At 44.7% G+C, this 16778-nt stretch overlaps 1 pseudogene; it reads left to right on the top strand.

The window, feature by feature from the left end:
* On the top strand, nt 1-13138 carry LOC119309083 (annotated as a pseudogene).
* The last annotated feature ends 3640 nt before the right edge of the window (nt 13139-16778 follow it).

A 16778-nucleotide genomic window follows, 5' to 3' on the forward strand; every position in this document is an offset into this window, starting at 1 on the left:
ATGCCGCACGATGCGGGCTTCCGCTCCGGCGGCGCAGAGGTGGCCGCGCATTTCATGGCCAGCAGCGCCGTGATGGTCACTTCGCCGGCGAACCAGCTCGTGTGGTCTGCCGCTCCTTCACGGGACAGCCACCAAGCGAGCATGTCCACGGACGAGATGAATGACGCCTACGCCGTCGCCGGCAAGAGCTGCAGTACCGTGCACTCCATGCTCCCTTCCGCCTCCGGCTCGGCGGACTTCTTCCAGTACGGGCCAGCGGAGGTCACCATCGCCCAGCCGTCAAAGATGGCCAAGCTCATTACTGGAGAGCCACACTGCGGCTGGCTCTACGACGGACCAAGCGCTGCCTCCACCCACCAGCCGTATTACCTGACGGCGTTCTCCGGCGGCGGCGACCTTCTGGACGCGGTCACCGGCGCGGCGAGCGGCCTGTCGCTCAGGCTAGGTGCCCAGCCTTCCTCGACGATCTCCAGACCACGGCGTCCAAGTTCAGCAGCATGGTGGCGCATCCGGGCGGCGGAGGCGGCGCCATCGTGCCGCCACCGTTCGCGCAGCGTGCACTCTCCGCGGTGTACTGAAGGCTGAGGAAGCGGATCACGGGCCTGATCGTGGTGGTGGCGCAGAGGTCCGGCGGGGGCGGTGGCGCAGATTATTTCAACACACCATGCCCACAGGGTACGGCGGGTTGATAAGGCAACAAGGCAGAGGGCTAAGCGCAAAATGCCGCGTGCTGACCAGCCAGGCCACTTGGCATCCAGTTGGCGAGCTGTGATTGGTCTAGGACTAAATTTGCACCTCCATTGCAAGTTCAGGGATGAAATAATCTACTTTTGCAACTACAAGGACTAAACCATCACCTGACATGCAAGTATAAGGACCCGGGGTGCTATTACCTCTATTGCTAATCGCTAAGCTGCCAGCTTGCGGCGTGTAAACCATCTCTGCTCTGTTGGCTTTTACATACTTTTTGCTATACATTGCTTCTGAGTTAAAAACCAAGAATAAATTTGTTGAGTGGCTCAGGGTGGTGTTTTGCCAAAAAATATATATATAAAAGGCGAACAAAAGACACAATGCTCCACCGCCCAAACATAATTTACTACAACTAGTCTACTTGTTTTTCAGTGGGGTTTGCGAGCACCTAAGGGTGCGTTTGAAAGCCAAAGTATTTTTGTGGTTTTTTAGGAATACTGTGGTTTTTGAGAAAACTTTGGTATTCAATGCTTTGAGTCGTTTGGATGAAAAAAATACTACAGTTCGAGAAACCGTGATATCTCTAAAACTGTGGTATTTTTGTTGTATATAAAAAAGAGGCCCTGACCCAGTGGCGGAGCTTGAGTAGAAATCATGGAGGGGCCATGGGGTGGAGGGGGGGGGGGCAAACATGATTATTTTCAGCTGATTTTTAGTGAAAAATAGACTTAACACAAAACGAATATATACATGTATTCTTGTGAGCTGGGGGGGCCATGGCCCAGGTTGGCCCCCACAAAGCTCCGCCATTGCCCTGACCTCTTTTTTTTAAACCAAGAACTGGCTGCTTGGTCCCTCTTATGTCCAACTTCTGGCCATCAACCTCTGATGCATAAATCGATAGCTAGCCGTACGTACACGTACACGAGCTGCAAATGTCGACCTTCAGTGCATGTGTTACCACAGCCTTTGATGAATCACAAGAGATAACTCTACTACAGATCCTAGCATCTAGGAGAACATGCTCGTGCAAGGCTGAGTATAAGCTGAATATGCATGCAACAACGTAACAGTCGATGTAAAACAAAGAAAACTAAGAAAAACTACCACTTGCCAAACATCTCGGCAATTTTATCAAAACCGAGAAAAACTATGACTTTTAGAAACTGAAGTATTTATTGCCCATGTATTGAATACTTAGGTTTGGAATACCATGGTTCTGAAAAAATGTTGTTGCCAAACTAGACCTAAGTTTTTATCGGTTACAATGGTTGGATTATGTTCAGTTTGTTTGATGATAGTTAACTAAGTTAGAAATACACTCGAAAACTCTCAATTGGCTGACGAGAAGGGCTGCAAAGAACAAGCATCTAACATGGACAAATACAACGGAATACAACTTCCATATTACTCGGGGAGATACAACCAAAAATTAGGTTTTTCAAAAGCATCTTGGTACATTAGAAACTTGGCACACATTCAGTAAGTTCGGGTTAGGTAACTTCTAAATTCTGCCAAACATATTGATGCGATGCGACAGACCCAGCTAGAACTGCACCAGCCCGTTACTTCGGAACGAGATCCTCTGACTTAGATCAATCTACTGCAGAGGGAAGTAGTACACTATGCGCCGTCCGTTGGCCATCCGATGACAGGAACGTAGAACAGGCTCTGTCGCTCAGTTCGCCAGCAAAACTACCGGCCCATGCAGCCCAACGCGACGCAAGCGAGGGAAGCGAGGGGCCACAGAAAAAGGCGCGAGGACTACAGAAACAGCGGCAAAGTTCACTGGAAGGAGATCGCTGGCGCCAGGCGGGGACTACTGCTCTACTCGCCAATCTCAGGCAAGTCTCCGCAGTCCTTTCTCTCGACGCCTAACACATGAATAAAATTGATCGACGTTCCAGCATCCCATTATTTTAGAACTTGATCATTTTTTCCTTTTTCTCATGGAAGAGCAGCCTGCTGAACTCTGATCAGGAACCCCTTTTTCTGATGGAAGAAGCAACCGAGGTGGAAAACGAGGCTAACACAGCACACCATGATTCTAATTCCAATAAGTAAAAGTTCCTGATGTTTTTCTTGTCCTCCTGAAGTTCGATACAGTGTGAAATCTGTAGTGATTCCCTGCATAGTAGTGAAGTCTGTAGATTCAAGAGATACATTGTTGTCCTATCATGTGATTATTTCCAAGGCATGTAGTAATACTTTTAACTCATTACCATGTTCTGTATTTTGTAGAATTTCCTTAGCACCTAATCCCTGTTGCCCCAGTCACCACTACTGTTTGCTTATTCTCTTGTAATAATCTTTTTCCGAAGGTATTACTCCCAATATTTTTTATACACTTCCACAAGTGTAATGTTCATGTTATTTTTATATTACAGAGTAGTATTGCCTAGTTTGGTGCCTCATGTTGGCATGGAATTCAGAAATTCAGATGAGGCTTAATCATTTTGGCTTACCTACCGTAGACAGAAAGGATTTGAAGCAAGAAAAAGGTATACAAACAAAAGGCCAAGAGATGGCAAGATTACATTATGTAGATTTGTTTGTGCAAATGAGGGTGTTCGATCACAAGACAAAAGGGATTATTTAACAAAGTTTCCTCGGTTTCAATCATTTTAGAGAAACTGTAGTTTTTGGTGCTGCTCTCATGTATGATGGAACATTTGCATCCTTCAAGTGGTTGTTTCAGGCCTTTCTAATAGCTCATAAAGGAAAGGAGCCTAAAACATTTTATACATATCAAGATGTTGCAATGGGAAAGGCCGTTGTGGAAGTATTTGCAGAAGCATGGCATGGATTATGCACCTTTCACATTATGCCGAATGCTGTCAGACATCTACATTTAAGTTGCCGATCAGTTGCGTTCAGTTACCATTCAAATCTGATCAATTCAGCAGAACTAGAGTAACGACAGAGCTTCTACAGCAGAACTACAACAGAGTAGAACACTAGTTCAGTCATTCAGAGCTTGTTATTCTGAAAAAATTCGTACAGCAAGACCAAATGCAAGCAGCAATTGGACGGGGCAGCGGCTAGGTGGCGTCACACCCTGGACGGGGCAGCGATTGGCTCCGCCTCCTCCACGGCTAGGCGGCCTCGCGTCCTGCCGGAGCTGCTCGTCCCCACGGTGAACGTAAGGCGAGGCGAGAGTTTTTTAGGAAGCGAGACGAGAGCTCAAGGGAGCGATGAATCGGCGGATGGCGTAGGATTGGGCCGCTTGTGTTCGTGTGGGCACGAACGAAAGAGCGCTTTGGTTGTACCCCACCAGCTAATGTCGTTAGATCACCAACGGACGGCGCAGGGCGTACTACTTCCCTCTGCAGTTGATCGATCTAAGTCACCTGTCCCGGAGAAAGCAAAAACGTCAATCCATTAGTAACCTGATTGTTTTTGCTAATGCATAGCCTCCAACTTATTGATGTTTATAACAACGAAATGGACTATTAATGTATGGCTCGACAAATCATCAATCCAGATTTCTACATTTTCAACTTGTAGCAGCCATTATGACTGATGTTTATAACAACGAAATGGAATAGTAATTCATTGATTTTGAAACCGCTAAACCAAGGAGAACTCTAGCAATGCCCAGATAAGCACACATAGTTTCGACATCCACATGATATTCAACATCTGGATAACATTTACAGTTTAACGAGAGTCATTTTATTTGGGTAAGACAAATAGGCAAAGCCAAGAGCGCCATCCTCAGCCTGGATAATCTGACAGCTGGCAAGGCGGAAATCATCGTTAATGGGTGGCCCATCGATTAAAACCAGACTCAACTTTTCCAAATCAAACTCAAGTATGCTATCCACAAGATGTCAAAGTGCTCTTTTGCTCAGCCCAACATTCAGTATTTGATAATTTTCAGATCCGGTGCACGCAGTTATTCCGAAGATGCCATGATCTCCAAATGATTAGCAGAACTCTGGCATGCATGGCTTCGGCGCAGGTACTAAAGCCCTGTTCGGAGTCCCTCCACTCCGCCGCTCCACTCCGGGAGCAGGGCGGAGCTACAGTTAAACAATACGGAGCTGCAGTCTCTCCACTCCGCAACTCCTCGTATTTTGAGGAGCTGGTGGGTTGCCGAACACTGCCTAAGTAAACAAAGGAGCCAATCCTCTCCAGTATAACAGAAGCATCTTTCCGGCGGCAGCTGCCATACTGTCCTAGTTTCATCCCTGAGTGTTCTCGCCGTAGTGCATGCAGTGACCGCATGAAATTCCAATTCATCCTCCATGCCATAGATCGAGCATTTTGTTTTCTCCCAAATACATATTAGTGCGCGTGCACTCGCAGCGCTCCTCGAGCGGCCGGCGTCAGACCGTGCGATGGCGTGGGATCATGCGGTCGCGCGTGGCCAGGTGACTTTTTGTCGGTTTTCGGGCGCACCGCATCTCCCGCACATCTGGCCCGGTTGTGCCGAGGCGGCGTCGCGCGTAACCCCCCCCCCTCGATGGGCCCGCCATGTCATTGACTGCGTGGAGTACATCTGTTAGTGAGCGTAGACAAAGTAGTGGGCGGTGGGCAGTTTTGAATTTCGTGCCACTTCCTCCGTCTCCCCCATCCACCACCCGTCACCGCTCCATTCCCCTTTCCCCTCCCCTCCCCTCCCGATTTGCCGGTCATTGCCGGGTTTGCTGCTGGATCTCGCCGTCGACGCCGTTGAAAGGTGCGCAGGAGGCGGAGGTGCAGCAGGGGGAGGCACCCGCTGCTCGTCGCCGGCTGAGGTACGCTCGCTGCTCAACCGCTCGCTCCTTCTCCGCGTGCCGTACAGATGGAGGCCGCGGCCGTAATGCTCTTGCTGCGCCCCGTAGTGCTCCCGCCGCACTCGTTATGGGAGAGGCCACGCCCGTAACGCTCTCGCCGTGCCCATAGCGGGGGAAGTGGTGCTCGTACTGCTCCCGCCGCGCTCGTAGCCGCAGAGGCCGCGACCGCAGCGCTCTCGCCGCGTCTGTAGCGGGGTAGGCCGCGCCCTCTACACTTGCTCGCCGTGCTGGGCCGCGCGCCGTTGTGTTATCGCCGCGCGCCGTTGTGATGTCGCCGCGCCCGTAGCTGCTGAGGCCGTGACCGCTGCGCTCTCGCCCCGTCTGTAGCCGGGGAGGCCGCGCCCGCTAGACTTGCTCCGCAATGCCTGTAGCGGGGGAGGCCTAGCCGACAACAGATCCAGTGTCTGTGTCCCTTTTGCACAAGTGAATCGAAACTCTAGGCACCGTTGCATTTTAGGTGGTACTTTAGTTGGTAGATATTTCACCATGCAATTGAATCTGTTTGATTTTTTTATTTTTTCATGCCAAGTTGCACAACGATTTGTTTGCAGTTGGCAACTGCACTATGGTAGTTGCACAGGGAATGTTTTCATTACTCAATTGCACAACGAGTATCTTGTAGTTGGCAGTTGCACAAATAGAAGTTGCACAACGAGTTTGTGCTTAAACTTGACATTTGTCCAGATACCCAATTGGCAGTTCCAGCTGCATCAGTTGCACACATCATCTGCCATAAACACATTTTTAGCAGTTATAGGTACAATAGTTGCACATATTCGGGTATCTATGCTCTGCAGGTTTTATACTTGGCATTGGACCAGTTCCTAGCTGGCAGATCTAGATTTAATAGTCGCACACAACTAGGATATGTGTTCTTGAATTTTTTTCACTTGGCATTACCATATCTGAGTTGGCAGAACCAGGGTCAATATTTGGCAAAACCAGGGTCCAGTTGGCACAGGATTTTTATCTTAGGCATTGTTGTTAGTGCTTTGTTTATGCATTTGTCCCAGGGTCTTAGTGGTGGGATGCTGGTTTTTTATGCATTTGTTTTAACAAGTTTTGTTAGTGCTTTGAGCTACATTTTTGTGTGTGTGCAATTAGAATAATTTTGTCGGGACCTGTTTTTTTTGCAGTGACAATGGTCGAAGAGGGAGATGCCGGTGGAAGTGGGGAAGAGGTTGTTTTCTATAAGTTCAAAAGGGAGCAAATATGATCGAATATATGTGCTTGTTTTCTGTTCTCTTTTTCCTTTTGTTTTTGATTTTTGGTTTTTGTTTCTTTTTGAGCCATGCAGAGGATTGCATCAGAGTATATACGGCGGAACAGGAAAAGGCCTGCTCAGCGGGGTGCTCGTACCGACCCTGATGATGGTAATGTGGGGGTAAGTTTTGAATACGCATTGAACAATTTTGAGTTTATGTAAAAGAAATTCAATATTTTTATTTTTTGTTTTCTCTGTTTTTTCATGATTTTTTAACATGAGGCATCATTTGGTTATTTTGTAGGTAGAGGATGTTACTGCATCCCGTGCTGCAAAGCGAGCCAGAACAAAAGGAAAAGGCAAGTCATCTGATGGGGGTGGCCCAACCTTTGCAAAAGCTGACGAGGTACCTTTTTTTGTACATTTTTTTCCAGTTGCACAGTATGTTGGTACTAGTTGACACCTGTGCTGTTCAGTGTTGCATATGAAAAGCATACATTTGGCTGTTGTGTTTAACCAGCATTTTTTGCCTTACATTTTTTGTGGTGCAAATTTGAAAGTGTTGTATACTACCATGTCAAATCTGAAAAGCGCGGTTTAGTGTTTTTAGTCTTTCTTTTATGATAGATTTTGGAATCTCCTTACCTACCTTGTCAAATTTCAAAGTTGGCATCAATTGAGCACACAGCTGCATCAAATCATGATATATTTTTGGACAAGTTTTTTAATGTCAGAGTGTGTACATGTCAGTTGCACAATAAGGTATAATAGTTGCACAACAATCAACCTGTGGTTGCACAACAATCAACTATGTGGTCAGTTGCAGACGTATGTACACTAGTTGCACAATTTGTATGTATTCGTTTCCCTTTTTTTGTCTCAGGTGGGTGAAGATGGAGTTGAAGGGAACGAAGGAAATGTTCCTCGACGGTGTTCACAAGCTGGAAGGATTAGGGCATCACTAGGGAGGTTTGTGAAGGTGAACAACGATTTGGCACCTGTTCAGAGATCTTTCTTATATGAGAAGATGTTAGGAGGTTTGGTAAACCTAGCAGACACACTGCCTTCAGACTTGACGAAGTTTCTAGTCCAGTCATACGACCCAGCCAGTTCAGCTTTGGTATTCCCAGGCAGGGGAACTATTCCAGTAGATGCTGCTAGTGTGCACATGAACTTTGGTTTACCAAACAAAGGGCCACGGCTGAAATACATTGTTGAAAAGGAGTCTGTTAAGGCTTTCAATGAGATGTTCAACCACACCGGGCCACCCAAACACCCCACGGTTACCAAATTCACCAAGACAATGAAAGCTATGAAGGGTACAACTAATAACAAGTTCCTCATTGGGTGTCTTGCAGTTGCTTTCAGCACCTTTTTAGCTCCTACAACTAGTCTCTCTCTGAGCCCACGTTGCTACAGCACTGTGCTAGAACCCGATGTTCTATTGAAGAGCAATGTGAGCTTATTTGTTGCTGACCACATAAATGAAGCATTCCACAACATGGATGAGGACAAGCAAATAGTTTGTTGCTGCCTGTATCATTTGATGGTGAGCTCTAATTAAGTGTATTCTGTTAGACATACCTTTTTCTAAATGTTTTTTGTTCTTTTTATCACCAATGTTCTTATATGTTTTATTTCCCTTTTTTTGTTTGTCTCTTGGGGATGGTTCATGTACAGATTCTCCACATTGACACACTCGAGGTTGATGTGCGAATAAGCCACTGCGAAGTTCGAACCAATGCCTATGATAAGAATCTAATCAACAAGATAATTAAAAAGGACTTGATTTCGCCCGGTGTCTTTGGGAAACTTCAAGTGAGTTGGAAATTCTGCTCAAAGTCTGTAATTGCACATGATTCTTTCACATACCTGTAAGTAGTTGCACAAGTCTATATTGATAGTTGGCACACATACTAAATAGAGTTGCACACATGCTTGTTTCATATTTCCTCTTTACAGTACCACTTATAGTTGTACTTTCCATAGTAATTTCAGTCAGTTTTTTTGCTTCTGAGGGCATGTGGTAGTTGCACAAGTCAATGTTGATAGTTGGCACACAGACTTTATGAACAGTTTGCACACATGCTTGTTTCATATTTTCCTTTAAAGTCCCACTTCTCATTTGTGACTTCACATAGTATTTTCACTTACTTTTTTTGCTTCTAGGGCATGTGGTAGTTGCACAAGTCTATGTTGATAGTTAGCACACAGACTTGTGACAGTTGCACACATGCTTGTTTCATATTTTCCTTTAAAGTCCCACTTCTCATTTGTGACTTCACATAGTATTTTTCACTTACTTTTTGTGCTTCTAGGGCATGTGGTAGTTGCCCATATATAAAGTCTTTTTACTTTTTAGATCCAGATAATATAGACTTGTTATTGTTGAAGTTATTGTTGTAAAATGATCCTTTCTTTATGTGAACAACTCAAGGAGCAGTATAGAAGCAAAGAGGACTCAGCACTCTTCGGAGGATTACTGCAGGCAGAAGCGTTTGTGGCATCAAAGATTCCAATGAGTTACAATCCCCATGTGAGTTATCATTTTTGCTCACCCACACTTTTTTTATTAGAACAGAAATCATGTTTTTTTGTTGGTTTTACTTTTTCCATGCCAAATGCATGCATAAGTTGCACAGAATTATTATCTCACCTTTTTTCTAATTGAAATCAAACTTATGTTTTCACTTACACAGATTCCACAACTCCTAGCTACAAAATATGCTTCTTTTTTACTCCTGATAACTTACCCCTCTTCAGTTGCACACTTTCAGCATCTTAGTTGCACACTAGTTTCATATACTTGCACCAAACTTAGGTTTCCAGTTGCGCAGAAATATACTTTGATATACTTTCATTATCTCAATTTTTTCTGTTTTAAATTTAAATTTTTGTTTTTCTTCTAATGTTATGCAGAAGAAGTTCAAGTTAGCAAGTATGGTTCATGATCTATGCAAAGGAATATCAGACAATCTTGGAAACTTCATCGAAGGTTTTGCCAAGCTTGATGAAGAGGAACCAGATTTGTCTCCTCTCAAGGGCCCGTTAAGTGATCAAACAAAGGGTCAAAGCTCACACACTAGGCGACGGAAGCGTCAACCTACTTCCAAGCAATCAGAAGAGGTGGAGGGTAGTGAAGAAGAAGAATTTGTAGAGGAAAGTGAGTCAGAGGAAGAAGATATTGACCTGAGAGTTGGCAATGATTCTGAAGAAAGTGATGATTCTGAAGAAGAAGAGGAGGATCAAGAGGGAAGGAATGATGAAGGACGTGATGATGACAGTGACAACGACGATGATGATGATGATGATAGTGACGATGATGCTGACAACAATGAAGAATCCGGTAATGATGAAGTGGAAGAGGAAGAGGAAAAATATGGAACAGGCAAGGGGGAAGGTGAGGATGTCGAGAACGTTGACAGAGATGAGCAAGGAAAGGATGGGGACAGTGATGATGACAGCGAGGAAACACACGATGATGACAGGGGGGCCCTTGATGGAGGTAGTGACAGTGGGAAGGATGATGATGATGATGGTATGGGTGGCGGTGACAGCAATTCAAAGAGGGCAAACACTTCTGGAGATGGAGGAAACAACAGCAGCAGCAGCAGCTCAATTGATGATAGTGTAACTCTACAGTTTTTCATACAAAAGGACATGCGTCAGAAGGGCAAAGATCCGAAATCAGTTGGAACCAAAGCAACTGTGCTAGAGGAAAGTTTCTCATTGTTTGACTTGTGTAGATTAGAGCCAGCAATCCCCAACAGATTTGATATCCCTTTGTTGGAAACTCATGCAATCTTTGACATGAAAGAGAAGGATAATACCTTTGAAAAAAATCATAAACGATGGAGTACAAAACACTGAGGAAGAAATGAAAGAGGCAGGAAAGGGTTTGGACTGGATTGGCCAAACACCATGCTTGACAAGATATTGAAGGGAGGTCCTGTATTTGAAGATGCTTCATCATCAGGTGGTAGCAAGAGGATGACAGCATCCCCACCGCGCCCACCCACTGACCGAAAGTGCAAGAAGCTCGTGACATTTAGCAAGAACCTGGTGTTGGGTCAACCAAAATATAAGATTCCTGGTATGGGAGAGAAAAATTCAAAGAACAGAAGTAAATCAAAGGGAAAAGAGGTGCCAACTCTAGAGCCAAAGAAAGCAAGCACTATTATACAGGTGCCAACCGTTGCACATGTAGATGCCAAGCTCATCTCTACAACATGCAAACTCCCTGGTAAAAAAGCAACAAAACAGTGTCTTTTGCCAAGGACACAAAGTTTGCAGAAATGGAAATAGAGTTGCCAAGCCATGATATTAAGAGTGGATCAAACAGTCAAGAGAAAGTTGTTAGTATGCAGTGTAGGAAGTCGGCAACCCCAACAGCTGATGTGGCAACTCCAGCTTCAAGTGAGCCAACTATTTGTCCAAATAAGCCAACTACAACATCAAGCGCGCACAGTACACCCGCAATCAAGGAAAGTGAAACCACCACTGTGCCAACTGCAAGAGGAAGTGAGGCATCTGGAGTTGTGTTTGTCCTACCCCCATCAGTCACCACAGAACCCCAAGCTGTCAGTGTGCCAATCCCAGAAACTGCATTACCAACTCAAGCAGTCATTGTGCCAACCACACCAAGCATTGTGCCAACTCCAACCCCAACCCATTCAGTCACTATGGAACCCTCAGCTGTCAGTAATGTTGTGCAGGCTCAGAAACAATATTCGCCTACTTTTTGTGCTCTTGATCAACATGACACCCTTGCACAAGAGCAAGTTTACGACCTTGTTTCGAGGTGTATACCGCCCAGACCGCTGCCAAGCATAATTGCACGAACCAAGTCAGCAGGTGATGCACCCAAGGATGTCCAAGTAGACAACAACAGTGTGCATCCCATTCGTAGAGCATCATCAGCAAGATCATATCATGGCGATGGGTTCTGTGACGCTCCACCATTTGACTTGGGTTTGGATCTTGATGATGACCCCCCAGTAGCCAAAGTGGACGAGCCTAACAAATCGCAAGTGACACCATAAGAGGCAAGGTTATCTAAGAGCAGCGAGCTAGATGATTGGGATTCGGAAACTGTGAGAGTTTGTGCTGCTGTAGATAAGGCGGTCACTGGGAAGGCACCAATTCATATCATCATTTCGGATTCTCCAGACGAGTTTCACACCCCAGATGTGATAGGTGTTCTACGGGTGCAAGTGGGTCCGGCAGTACCACATCTGGCCCACCAGTGTAAAAACGCACAAGGAGGATAATCAAGCCAGCTGCTGTCCAGAGGTCTCCCTACATCGAGTACAATAAAACAAAGACGTTCACTTGCAATGAACAAGTGAACAAGCTTTATGCGTTAGTTCTATATTATGTAAGGAATCTACCTGGAGCAAACGTCATAGAAACAAGGTAAAACTAATGCATTTTGTGGTAAATTTGTATCCCCTCTTCTATCTTTAGTTGGCCAATCAGTCTGTTACGTTTGCAACTATCATGTTTATTGATTTTTTGCACAAAAATGGTAATACAGTTGAACATCTTTTATTATTGTCATATACATATGTAATGGTAGCACAACAATAGTAATTCAATTTTTTTGTAGTTGCACAAGTCATCTTTTGTACTTGCAGTTCTATTCAACGTCACTTGCACAATAGTAGTTATACAGTTGGCGCATCAGGCCCTGCACACCTTAACAACAATTACTCATTTTTTTCATTCACTTTTTCACGCGTTTACGGCAACCAGTTAATCATGTTTTTTGTTCTTTTTCTTTGCCCTCGTATTGTTTTCCGAACAACCCTGAAATCATTAACTATGATGGGTTCTTTGTGAGCCTAAAGGAGTTGGCTGACTCAATGAAGCCTACCAAATGGCTATCTAATGGTGTTGTCGAAGCTACTCTTATCCAAATCAGGGAAACCTTACCTAAGGACTCAAAGAAGGTCATCATGCCACTGAGGGTTGCTGTAAGTTGAAAACGAGCCGCTGTTCTTGTTTCACACAACATCCCTTTGTTCCTTCATTTTTTACAATGTGTTTCCTAAGACTCATTTTCTTTAAATGCAGACACGCTTGCAGCAAGGAATATACAACGCTGCTGAGATACATTCTAAATTTGAGAAGATTAATCACCTAGACCGTCAAGATATGGTCAGTTTTTTCTGGCGACACAACTTTTGTTGTGTTTTCAACTTTTCGTGTTGCATAGCTCTTGGTTTTTCACTGGTTAGTTCTTGACAACTTTTTACCTTCTTTTTTCCTGTGCTGTCAATATGTGCAGGCGATGCTTCCTGTGCTCGAGTTCACTGATCCCAATGATCGAGAAGGAGGCATACACTACTGGGTGTTTAACATCAACTTAAGGGATCAACGTTTTGAGGTGCTAGATTCTTGGAGGAAGCTCGAGAACCCCGACTTAATGCATTGTGCTTCAACTATAGCGGGGCGGTGAGGTGTTTATGGAAGCAGCACTACCCAAAGCATAACAACAGTCACTTTTAGGTCATCGACATTGATGTACCCAAGCAACTCGGGAAGTAAGTCATGCATGCACGCCATTTTCCTCTTTCGTTTTTTATTAGTTGGGTAGTGCTGCTTCCAAACCATCTAGTTGCACAAATTATTCATACAGTTGCACAAAGATTAATGGGTAGTTGCACCTTTTTTGGCACCAACCAAACCATCTACTTGCACAAAGTATTCATACAGTTGCACACAGATCAATGGGTAGTTGCACATTTTTTGGCACCAACCAAACCATTAGTTGCACAAAGTATTCATACAGGTGCACACAGATCAATGGGTAGTTGCACATTTTTAGAGGGACAAAGTTGCATGGTCAAGAACATGGTCTTGCAAAAGCAAGGCTGTTAGTTTTCTTTTTACGATTATGGCCCCAACTCACGTCGAATAACAAATGTCTTTTTTCGCTTCTCTTTCTCGCACAACAATGAATGTGGTGTGTTCATGTTGTTCAATACTAGCATTTGAAATGGGAGACAATTGCCAAACTACGAACCAAAAGAGTGCCTAAACATGAGGAGGATAATGACCTACAAGATGGTTGACTTTACTCTCAACAAAGCCCCATGGAAGTGAGGAAATATGCCCTAGAGGCAAAAATAAAGTTATTATTTATTTCCTTATTTCATGATAAATTTTTATTATTCATGCTAGAATTGTATTAACTGGAAACATAATACATGTGTGAATACGTAGACAAACATAGTGTCACTAGTATGCCTCTACTTGACTAGCTCATTGATCAAAGATGGTTGTGTTTCCTAGCCATAGATATGAGTTGTCATTTGATTAACGGGATCACATCATCACATCATTAGGAGAATGATGTGATTGACTTGACCCATTCCGTTAGCTTAGCACCTGATCATTTAGTATGTTGTTATTACTTTCTTCATGACTTATACATGTTCCTATGACTATGAGATTATGGAACTCCCGTTTACCAGAGGAACACTTTGTGTGCTACCAAACGTCACAATGTAACTGGGTGATTATAAAGGAGCTCTACAGGTGTCTCCGAAGGTACATGTTGAGTTGGCGTATTTCGAGATTAGGATTTGTCACTCCGATTGTCGGAGAGGTATCTCTGGGCCCTCTCGATAATGCACATCACTATAAGCCTTGCAAGCAATGTAACTAATAAGTTAGTTGTGGGATGATGCATTAGGTAACGAGTAAAGAAACTTGCCGGTAACGAGATTGAACTAGGTATTAAGATACCGACAATCGAATCTCGGGCAAGCAACATACCGATGACAAAGGGAACAACGTATGTTGTTATGCGGTTTGACCGATAAAGATCTTCATAGAATATGTAGGAGCCAATATGAGCATCCAGGTTCCGCTATTGGTTATTGATCGGAGACATGTCTCGGTCATGTCTACATAGTTCTCGAACCCGTAGGGTCCGCACGCTTAAAGTTCGGTGACGATCGGTATTATGAGTTTTTGTGTTTTGATGTACCGAAGGTAGTTCGGAGTCCTGGATATGACCACGGACATGACGAGGAGTCTCAAAATGGTCAAGACGTAAAGATCAATATATTGGATGACTATGTCCGGACATCGGAATGGTTTCGGGCATATACCGGAGTACCGGGGGGTTACCGACCCCCCCAGGGGGGATGTTAATGGGCCTCATGGGCCCTAAGTGGAGAAGAGGAGGGGCGGCCAGGGCAGGCCGTGCGCCTCCTCCCCCTCTAGTCCGAATAGGACAAGGAGGGGGGGGGGCAGCGCCCCCCTTTCCTTCCTCTCTCTCTCCCTTCCTTCCCCCTCCTACTCCAACTAGGAAAAAGGAGGGAGTACTACTCCCGGTTGGAGTAGGACTCCTCCCTGGCGTGCCTCCTCCTGGCCGGCCGCCCCCTTCCTCTTGATCCTTTATATACGGGGGCAGGGGGGCACCTCTAGACAGAATAATTGATCTCTTGATCTCTTAGCCGTGTGAGGTGCCCCCCTCCACCATATTCCACCTCGGTAATATCGTAGCGGTGCTTAGGCGAAGCCCTGCGTCAGTAGCATCATCAACACCGTCATCACGCCGTCGTGCTGATGGAACTCTCCCGCAAAGCTCTGCTGGATCGGAGTTCGTGAGACGTCATCGAGCTGAACGTGTGCTGAACTCGGAGGTGCCGTATGTTCGGTACTTGATCGGTCGGATCGTGAAGACATACGACTACATCAACCGCGTTGTGCTAATTCTTCCACTTTTGGTTTACGAGGGTACGTGGACAACACTCTCCCATCTCGTTGCTGTGCGTCACCATGATCTTGCGTGTGCGTAGGATTTTTTTTGAAATTACTACGTTCCCCAACAGTGGTATCAGAGCATGGTTTTATGCGTAGATGTTATATGCACGAGTAGAACATAAGTGCGTTGTGGGTGATACAAGTCATACTGCTTACCAGCATGTCATACTTTGGTTCGGCGGTATTGTTGACCGACATTACGCGTACGCTTACGCGAGACTGGTTCTACCGACGTGCTTTGCACATAGGTGGCTGGTGGGTGTCAGTTTCTCCAACTTTAGTTGAACCGAGTGTGGCTACACCCGGTCATTGAGAAGGTTAAAACAACACTAACTTGACGAACTATCATTGTGGTTTTGATGCGTAGGTAAGAACGGTTCTTGCTCAGCCCGTAGCAGCCACGTAAAACTTGCAACAACAAAGTAGAGGACATCTAACTTGTTTTTGCAGGGCATGTTGTGATGTGATATGGTCAAGACATGATGCTAAATTTTATTGTATGAGATGATCATGTTTTGTAACAAAGTTATTGGCAACTCGCAGGAGCCATATGGTTGTCGCTTTATTGTATGCAATGCAATTGCCCTATAATTGTTTTACTTTATCACTAAGCAGTAGCGATAGTCATAGAATCAATAGGTGGCGAAACGACAACGATGCTACGATGGAGATGAAGGTATCACGCCGGTGACGATGGTGATCATAACGGTGCTTTGGAGATGGAGATCACAAGCATAAGATGATGATGGCCATATCATATCACTTATATTGATTGCATGTGATGTTTATCCTTTATGCATCTTATTTTGCTTTGATTGACGATAGCATTATAAGATGATCTCTCACTAAATTTCAAGGTATAAGTGTTCTCCCTGAGTATGCACCGTTGCGAAAGTTCTTCGTGCTAAGACACCACGTGATGATCGGGTGTGATAGGCTCTACGTTCAAATACAACGGGTGCAAAACAGTTGCACACGCGGAATACTCAGGTTAAACTTGACGAGCCTAGCATATACAGATATGGCCTCGGAACACTGAGACCGAAAGGTCGAGCATGAATCATATAGTAGATATGATCAACATAGTGATGTTCACCATTGAAAACTACTCCATCTCACGTGATGATCGGACATTGTTTAGTTGATTTGGATCACGTGATCACTTAGATGATTAGAGAGATATCTATCTAAGTGGGAGTTCTTAAGTAATATGATTAATTGAACTTTAATTTATCATGAACTTAGTCCTGATAGTATTTTGTAAATTATGTTGTAGATTAATGGCTTGCGTTGTTGCTTCCCTATGTTTTATATGTGTTCCT

Source organism: Triticum dicoccoides, chromosome 5B, assembly GCF_002162155.2.
Source record: "Triticum dicoccoides isolate Atlit2015 ecotype Zavitan chromosome 5B, WEW_v2.0, whole genome shotgun sequence".
Classification (NCBI taxonomy): domain Eukaryota; kingdom Viridiplantae; phylum Streptophyta; class Magnoliopsida; order Poales; family Poaceae; genus Triticum; species Triticum dicoccoides.